Below are 8,995 nucleotides of genomic sequence, written 5' to 3'. Positions count from 1 at the left end.
AGGAAGGAGGCCAGGGGAGAGAGGGCAGAGTCACGCGGCATCCGCCATGGGTGACACTCCCAACACTAACGACCCCATCATAAATCTACGACAGCTCGTTCTTACCCCCATGTCACAGATGAGGCTCAGAGAGGCTGAAGCACACAGAACACGGAGGTTTTAAACCCCGTGAGTTCAGGGCATGCTCTCCCGTGGTGGGGGGAGGGGAACCTTGGCAGATGCGAGCGGCGTGATTCTCGGCAAGTCACTGCTCCTGAATCTCGGTCTCTTCTCCTGTAAAGTGGGGACTGCGCCCTCCTGGCCTACAGAGGGCACATTTAAACCTGAATCCAAGGACGGATTCACATCACAGACGGTCACTATGTGCTTTCCCAGGGCTTGGTAGCAGAGTGTGGATTCTGCCACCCTCGCCCTGTGCGACTTGGGGCAAGTTAATCAACATCTCTGAACCTGAGCGTCCACGTTTACAAAATAGGGATGACAGCAACAGTTAAGGTAAACAGTGGTTGAAAAAGCTCTTTGAAAAGCATTAAAGCACCATGCAAACTAGGCCAGGAATACTGGTTAATTTCTACAGAGGGGAATAAAAAAATAATAATTTTACGATGATAATAATAGTGGCTACCATGAGAGTAAGGCCTATGAAATGACTATTCTTTTAAAAAGCCAATTGAAAAACAAAAACGAGCTTCTACTAAAAGGTGGGTTCTAGCTCCGGCTCAAAGAGACCCACCCGGTGTTCATTTTTTTTGCAGAGAAATGTAGAGCTTAATGTGGAAATTAAACTGAAGGGCTGTGTCTTACCTTTGCCAGGAAAGATGGACAAGAGTGGGCAGTCCTTTCCCGTGGCTAACTCCCCGCCTGTCGCCACAGTCTGGACAGACACACCAGCCTCTGTCCAGAGTAAAGACAGTGGCCTGCTGCTCCCACCTCGCCAGCCTTTGATGGTGCTGGGCGCAGGGGGCATGGCCCACTTTCAGCCACAGCTCCTGCTCCAGCCCTAGCAGCCCGGCTCGGCCTCTAGGGCTGAGTCCTCGGCCCCTGGCTCAGTTCTTCTTGGAGGACAAGCGCCTGGGTTCACGCGGCAGCGGCTACCAAGTGCGGGGGCCAAAGCCGGGGCTCTCCCCACTTGAACATGGGTTCCAGACGTCCTTCTCATAGTCCATTGCCACGTACCGTAATTGTTGGCTTGCTTGTCTACACCCTGGAGCTCCTTGAAGACACTGTCCAAGGCAATCGCTATCAAGACGTGGTACAGGGCAGTGGGTGAATTCACAGCTCTGGAGCCTAACCACACGGTGCAAATCCGGCCTTTGCACAAACTAACTAGGTATCTCGGGCAAGTCGCTAAGCCTCTTTGAGCTTGGATTTCCATCTGCAAAACAGAAATGATGACAATACAGACTCTTGTGCACAATTCCAGAATCTAAGAAGCCCTCAGGATGAGCATTTTTTGGTAACTTTGAACCTTGACCTGAACTAGCATGAGGCTATTTATTGATTTTGTTTATCCTTCTTAGTATGAAATTAACGCATTTCCCTGTAGAACCCCGAGAGCTTGGTTCACGGCGCCGCCCCAGACACAGGGTACGTGAGCCTGCTATGGCGGCTTAACATAATACCTTAACATCAGAAATTTACTTTCTGATAGTTCTGGAGGCTGGAGGTCCAAGGTCAAGGTGCCAGCAGGGTTGGTTTCCCCTGCGGCCTCTCACCTTAGCCTACAGATGGCTGTCTTCTCCGTGTCCCCGCATGGCCCTCCCTGTGTGCTCACATCTTCGTGTGCAGCCTTCCCCATAAGGACACCAGTCGGACTAAACTGGGGTCACCCTAATGGCCTCATTTTAACTAGCTCACCTCATTAAAGGCTCTACCTCTAAACACAGTCACATTCTGAGGTTCTGGGGTTTAAGGCCCCAACGGGTGAATGAACAGGGGCACAGTACAGCCTATATAATACAGGGTATGATATCTGGACTGAGTTTCCTTTCTAAAACGTCCAAGCTTCCTGAGTTCAGAAACACAGAAACTCACCCCAGACGCTTCAAGTGAGGGACGGGGGACCTGGGAGACTGTCGCCATGGGCGAAGGACCAAATGTGCCGACACACATAGAACACTGGCCAGGGTCACCAGGCAACCCTTCCCACTGGCAGGGGCTCTGTGGGGCCCGAGGACACACATGAAGAAGCCAGTGCACGCTGAGTCTAAGCCACAGCGGAGGCACAACCACAACTAGATACTAGGTCACTGAAAAACATTTCCCCTCAGTTACAACGATGCTAGACCCCTGGCACCTCTAAGAATGACTCTTCAAGAATACTCTGAGGCCCACAAGGCAGGCTAAGAGCTTGACCTTCAAAGGCAAGTCGTCTCTTGGATCCTTGCCAAGGATGACAAAAGCCCGTTTCTTGTTTTCACCTTTGCATGATTGTGGTCTATTTTCTAGTAACGAAGAGTTATTTGAGATTATTAATATTTGAAGTTTGATGGGTGGTTTCTCCTAAGTCCTACAGCTACCCCAGCCCCTTCCGGCCAAGCTCTACCTTTAGGAAGGTATCTTCTGCAGCTAGCACTCCACTGGGAAGGAGAAAAGTTGGGCCAGGCACCTATCTGGGCTGTGGTCAAAAAATGAGAGCCAGTCATTTAAGAAATCCACCTGGAAATGGACTCAACAGGTTTTTCTTAATGGGGGAAGATTTTTAAAAAATGTTTCATTCTCTAAAGTCAGGAGATCTGGGTTTCCGCCCCAATCTGTAACTTTGAACTTTAACCTCAGCTTCCTTATCTGTAAAATGGGAGCAAATGACCTGTTCAACGTATCTCGTGGAAGCTTAGGATGAGTGTGGGCAGTCTATTCCCACCAGACCAAACAGTGGACGTTTCTGGAAAAGTGGTGGGTGCATACCAAATGCCAAAACAACATTAGCTATTATTTACTATTCTGCCACTATTTCCACAGCCACCCTCTGATAAAGCTGTTCCCAAAAGCCCACATTTTGTGGATGGGAACAGCAGACTTGAGGCCAGGTCAGGTTCTCAGGGCAAGCCACAGCCCAGTACCTCCGACCTCAAGACCCGCCTATCTCAGGTAAAGACATTTCTGCACAAAGAGGCCAGTCAGGTGACCTCTCAGAAGATCAGGGCCAATGTTCTCCAGTATCACAAAGAGACCAGAGATGACCCGGCCCAGCCTCCACAGCAAAAATAAACAACACGCCATCACCAACAGCTCAGGGCCGAATTCCAGGCGGGCCCTTCCCCTCCTTCAGTTAAAGAAAGACAGAGCAACTTCTGCTCACTGGAAAGAATGATCTGGAGAATGTAGGCACGACCAGGTAAAAACCCGACCTGAGAGCAGACCCCACTCGCCACTCTAAGCCACATCATCTTGCTGACCTCCCCAATCTGAGCCCCGGGAGCCTCGCCTGAAAACGGGGACAGACATGCATCCTGCTTCACAGGATGGCTGTAAGGTTTAAAGGACTCAGTGGATAAAAAAGGCTTAGCGCCAAATGAGCACCTCTGAATATGCCGGCTCCTTCTAGGAGAGCAGGTTAACAAAAAGTTGGCAGGTCTTCAAGAGGCAAAGGAAGCATCAAATAAAAAGTGTAAGGAAATAAGGGGGCTGGAAGGAGGGAGTGGGCTCTGCGGCCTGGGGACTTTCTGCTGAGTAAGCCATAAAGACAGCGTGTGTTAATACGGCCGCAGCTCAGGGAGCTCAAAGGGCTGTAACAGACATGATCTCACTGGGATGTTTTTTATTAGCTTCTGAGGCAGGTTAACAGGTTCCACCATCTCTGCTGAGACAGTGAAACTGTGGGCTCCCCAGCCTCCCCTGACAGACAGGAGCGGGGGCAGCCTTTCTCGGCCTGCCCGGGCAGCAAAGGCCCACGATCTATTTCTTGATCCACAATCCGTCATGAGCCAGGCATCGTGAAGGGGAGTTAATTTTTTAAAAAAATAAATTTCCTAGTGCGACGTGAAAGAAATTCTGTATTTGTTTTTCTAAAGAGCAGAGTGGGGAGGGAGGCAGGAAGGTTTGGGATCGGAATCCTGAGTGTGCTTCCCGGTCTGTAAAATCAGCCGTCAGCTCTCCCCTGGAGGGCCGTGCGGGGCCCAGCGCAGTGAGGACCGCAGGGTTCCAGTGGTCTAGGCATCTGGTCACCCAGGATGGCCACTGTGGCTACTCCTGCATCCCTGTTATACACCTTCCCATTTCTCCTCCTGAGAGTCTTCATCCAGCTCCAAGTCTCGAGACCGTTCTATGACCTCCTGATGTCCCTGAAACACTGGCCACACCCTGTGACACTATCTTCCTTCTGATTATGCTGAGGCCGGTTTTAATCCCACCCACTGGCCTCTCCTGGGCTTCCTACCTGCAGCCCTCCTCCCAAGGGCAGCGCTGGGGCTCAGGTCCAAGGACGACACAGCCCCGGACAGTCCCAGTCCTGTGCAGGGAGCCCCCGCTTTGGGACCCCTGAGCTCGGAAGCGGGGCGGGACAGGAAGAGCAGGGCCCGCTCCCAGGCAAACACTTCCCCTCCCCGCGGAAGCCCCGGTTCCCCTTCAGCCTAACGGGGGTTTATATTCCCACGCGACTGCTCAACAAAATGAGATCATGTCTGTGAAATGTTTCATAAACTGTGAAAGCGCTGAGCAGGCAGTAACTGTCCTCGCCCCCCACCTCCCCGACGGAGGGAGCTCCTCCAGGTCACTGCGGAAGACAGGTGGGGAGGAGGGACTGTGGACCCCGGGAAAGCCACCAAGGCTGCGGCCTGAGGCTTGGCTGTGTGCAAAGGAGAAAGAGTCCTGGGCCCTTCTGGGTAAAGGCCTGCCCAGGTCCGCTTCCAGTTCTGGTGATCATCTCGGCCCCGAAGTGACCCCCAGCCATCTCCTCCCGCCCTCCGGAAGCTCTTCTCCCAAGGGTCCCTTAAGCAAATTTTCTGTCTCTTCCTGGCAAATACACAGCCCTTTGCCTGGTGCCCATCTGAGGAGGCAGGGATGTCCGCCCGCCCAGGTCCGCCCCGAGGAGGCAGCGTGGAGCCGTGGGCAAAGTCAGGGCTCTGGATGGGGTGCTCTGCTCACAGCCCCTCACGTTTTGATGCAGTTCTGTGACCAAGGGCTCAACAGCAGACCATAAATGTGAGCCAGGGGACCCAGACACACCCAGCTCTCCATCCCCCCATCTGTGAAACAGGCCTGATAAGGACAGCACGTGCTGCAGGGTTCCTGCGAGTTAACCAGGCACACGGCAGCACCTGATCCAGGTGAGCTGCCTTCCGATGTTCGTATTCACAGGGCTGAGCTGGAGTCCTTGTCAGTAAGAGGGAGATGAAGGGAGCACCTGCCCAGAGTTTATTAAGAGGATTAAATGAGAGTATAGTGCTTAGCACAGTATCTGACACACAGCAAGTGGCTCAATAAATGAGAGCCACCGTAATGATTTAAGCGGGAGGGAAAGTCCACATCCTACGCCACGGAGCTTTTTCCCAATCCTGGGCTGTTGGGATGAAGGGGTTGGCCTCAGCCTGAACAGGAGAGGAGAATCACTCTGACCTGTGAGTAAGGCCGGCGGCCGGCAAGATCCAGCTGCTGGGCCAGGGCGAGGCTGGGGCGAGGCCTCGCTTGGCCCACGGTCAGGGTGATGCATTTTTACTGTAAGGCCTGCGTAACTCCAGAGCCAGTGCTGGCCACCTCGTCCCTGGGGCCTGACGCTCGCTGGTCAGCGATGAGAGATGCTTTGTAAAAGGGGCAGACGCTCCCCAACCCCCGGAACTGATGGGGACAGAGCCAGGAAGGAAAGGACAGGGTGACGGGCATGTGTTATTTAGTAAAAGCCACTCTCTGTTTATTTAACCACGTGAGGTGTAAGATAGCACAGCGCGTCTGGGTGCCAGGCTGAGTTCTGGGACATTAGCCAAAGTCAATTAAGACCAGGGGTGAGGGGGGAGAATAAATAGTGAGTGGAGGCTGATGGGGGTGACAGTGAAGGAGAGGCTGGGACCCAGCAAAGGGAGGGGAAGAATGACAGACAGACAGACACACAGCTCCTGGGCTCCACACGCCCTGCATACAACGCGAAACGTAAGTTCTGGTCACAGGGGGTCTACCTTCGGCACGTCCCGAGGGCACCCCTCTGCGTCCTTGGTGCACTCCGCCTCACCTTAACAAGAGATGGGACCACACAGTGATCGGGTCAATGTATGACCTCAAAAGACCAAACACAGGGGTCTAAAGGCTACATCGCCGCTACCTGCTGAGGAAACACAGCAGGAAGAGCCGTTGCAAAGGACGGACGATAGGATTCCAGATGAAAGACTTCCAAAGGGCGTGTTTCTGCCCGGGTTGTTTCCACCGGCCTTTGGGGAAACAGCTATTCTACGTCTTTGCTTCGACCAACTTCATGTACCGGCACTTGCCCAATTCTTTGCCAATAAGGGAATGAGTTCGGGCATTAAAAGCCAGACATTCATGGTTCTGAATTCATTCAACCCAGCTGTGTGACTTTGGGGGAGCTACCCAATCTCTCTGAGGAAAAGCCCCGCCCACGGAGTTGTTACGAGAGAAGATCCAGTACCTGCCAGGTGACAGGCCGTCGAGGACAGATCCCCCTTGGTCGTAAACGAGAGGCACGTCATGGGAAGAAGAGCCTGGGTCTAACTTTGCAAAGCCATCGTGAAGACAAAGAGTCCACATCTTAATAAATATTCATTCTATAAATGAAGAGAACCCTTACCAGAGCTTAAAGGAATTCAAGAACAAGATGAAAATGTCAGAAGGAGAGACTCCTGACCTTGAGTCAAATACAGGCTGACCGGTACTGGCAGGAGAGAGAGCTGGGGCTTGCTTTTCTGGGATTGTCAAGTTCCAGCAACGTGGCACCAGCCACGGACACTTTGAGATAGAAGAAAGGCACCGTTCCCGAACTTCGAGCCCTGTGCACTGACTCGGTGGAGAGGCTGCCACTCCATATTCAGTTTTCGTGTCTACAGACAGAGAATATTCCCTACCTTAATTGCAGAAGGCACTTAACAGGGGGCCTGGCACACAGTGAGTGCTCAATAAATGGGAACTTTTTTTTTCTTCTTTTTCATTCCTGTGTAATATTATTGCCACCATCTCTCCGTGGTCGTTTTTCTTTCCTGTCCTTAGGAATGAGCATCCTGTCAGAGATACCCGGCAGTTCTCGAGGCAATAAAGATTACCAGGCTTCCTCTCTACCGTGACGAGGTTAACCTGGAAGCATCCGGGAGAGTTAAGATGCTTCCTTAGTACTGACTGCGACTTCCCACCCATCCTTAACCCTTTGCTGCTTCTCCCACTAGACTGCAGGCCTCGCGAGGACAGAAAGCACATCTGTTTTGCTTGCCATCATACCCCCAGCACTCAGGAGAGTGTCTAACTTAGATTAGGGACTCGATAAAATTGATGGTGTAACTAACTGGTGCACCGTAAGCGCTTGACGAGTTTGGGTGAACGCCCAAGGCTGATCGCCCTAAGTTCTTTCTATGCACTTTCTATCTGGCTGCCAAATCCCAGTAGCGGCAGGCCAGTGCCCAAGCAGACCAGTGGCAATTTGGCCTAGAGGGCTTTTGCGGGGATCTGCACCAGCCTCCCAGCCGGCTCTGCCTCGCGCAATGCTTTCATCTTGTGTGTTACTCTTTCTCTTGTCCAGTCGAGGGTTTAAGGCCTTTAGCACAGGGAAACAGACGAGGCCCAGAAGGCACAGGTCTCTCCTTGGGCCACAGAGCTGACGAAGGGCAGCCAGGGTCCTAGAAGTCCGCGTACAAGCCGGGCCCTTTGCGTCGACATCCTGCGCTGAAAAAGATGCTCAATAACCGTTTAGATGAAAAGGAAAAATTGAATGAATGGAAACAATGGTGTGGCCGTTTCCCAAAGAATTCAGAACTCGCTAAGGCTAAACGGGAGAGAAAACTGCTTAGCAGCAGGTCCAAAGCTGATCCCCCGGACAGCACGAGTGACCTGGGAAGGACAGTCACTTCAGATAAGGACGGATGAGCCCTGCCAACCTTCCCCAGGGGCCAGGCCAGGGGAGGGATGCGAGAATTCGGGCTGCCTTGGGGTCCTTCCTCACGGGCAGGCATGGGCACCAGGCCAGGCAGCCCCGCTCCCCCCCCCCCCCCCCCGCCATCATCCCACTGTGGAAACTACCAGAAACTGCCCTTCACCCACCAGACTGGCAAAAAGACACGAATCGGACGTACTGCATGTGGGTGACACGGTGGGGGAAACGGGGCTCTCGTGTGCCATGAGTGGAAGGCAAAGCGGCTGTTCGGGAAAGTGGTTCGGTAGCGTCTGTAACACGGAGAATGTTCACCCGCCTCAGAGGAAGTGATGTCACCTCAGTGTATAAACCCCGGAGGGGTCTTTACAGGTGCCCACAGCGTGGGAGGGTGCGCGCGGCACTGTTTACAATGCAGGGGAAAACGGGGAAGAAGGGGAGGAGGATGGAAGGGAAAGGGAAGAGGAAAAGGGAAAAAGCAAAGGAAAGAAAGCAGGCGTCAGGCGCAGCACCGGCCAGCAGGGGAAGGATAACCGGCCCTAGAAAAACGCTCCATGACTGTCCGCTGCTCGTTGTCGTCCGCCCTGCCCCCGCCTCTCTGTCTTCACTCATCCGCTCCAGGTTCATTTTTATGTTTTATCAGCCTATTGCACTGCCCTCCAGGGGAAAATGGAATTCGCATATGAAAACAGAGCGCCAGACTCCCCGGAAAGCTTTTCAACGTCCTTTGCCCAGGAGAGGTTCCCTTTACAATGGGGCCTGGACCTCAGCCACGAGCCCAGGGAGGGGCCACGCCGATTTCATCCCACTTAACCTAATTTGCTGGGCCCAGAAGGCGGCTAATGAGCAGCCTGCGTCCTCCGAGTCATCGATACCACTTTCCAAATCGAGTTACCAAATTGGTCTTAAAACCGCTTGAAAGGGGCCGCGTGGACTGTTCCCATCCGGGCATCCTGCTGGCCATCTGGCCAC

General features: G+C 53.1%; 1 long non-coding RNA gene across 47 annotated transcripts in view; it reads right to left on the bottom strand.

Moving 5' to 3' along the window:
- The window catches only part of LOC102895780, a 659,008-nt gene that overhangs the window by 554,696 nt on the left and 95,317 nt on the right, over positions 1-8,995 (bottom strand). For 43 of the 47 annotated variants that reach the window (XR_003042515.1, XR_003042526.1, XR_003042522.1 and 40 more), the window contains one exon: positions 805-1,375. The exons of 2 other annotated variants lie outside the window; for them this stretch is intronic. This is a non-coding gene — a long non-coding RNA (uncharacterized LOC102895780). The remainder of the gene's footprint in view (positions 1-804; positions 1,376-8,995) is intronic. 2 more of the 47 variants (XR_003042501.1, XR_003042534.1) reach the window with 1 other exon arrangement.

The sequence above is a fragment of the Pteropus alecto genome, unplaced genomic scaffold (assembly GCF_000325575.1).
Source record: "Pteropus alecto unplaced genomic scaffold, ASM32557v1 scaffold238, whole genome shotgun sequence".
Lineage (NCBI taxonomy): Eukaryota > Metazoa > Chordata > Mammalia > Chiroptera > Pteropodidae > Pteropus > Pteropus alecto.
This window is presented reverse-complemented; position numbering and strand designations above follow the sequence as displayed.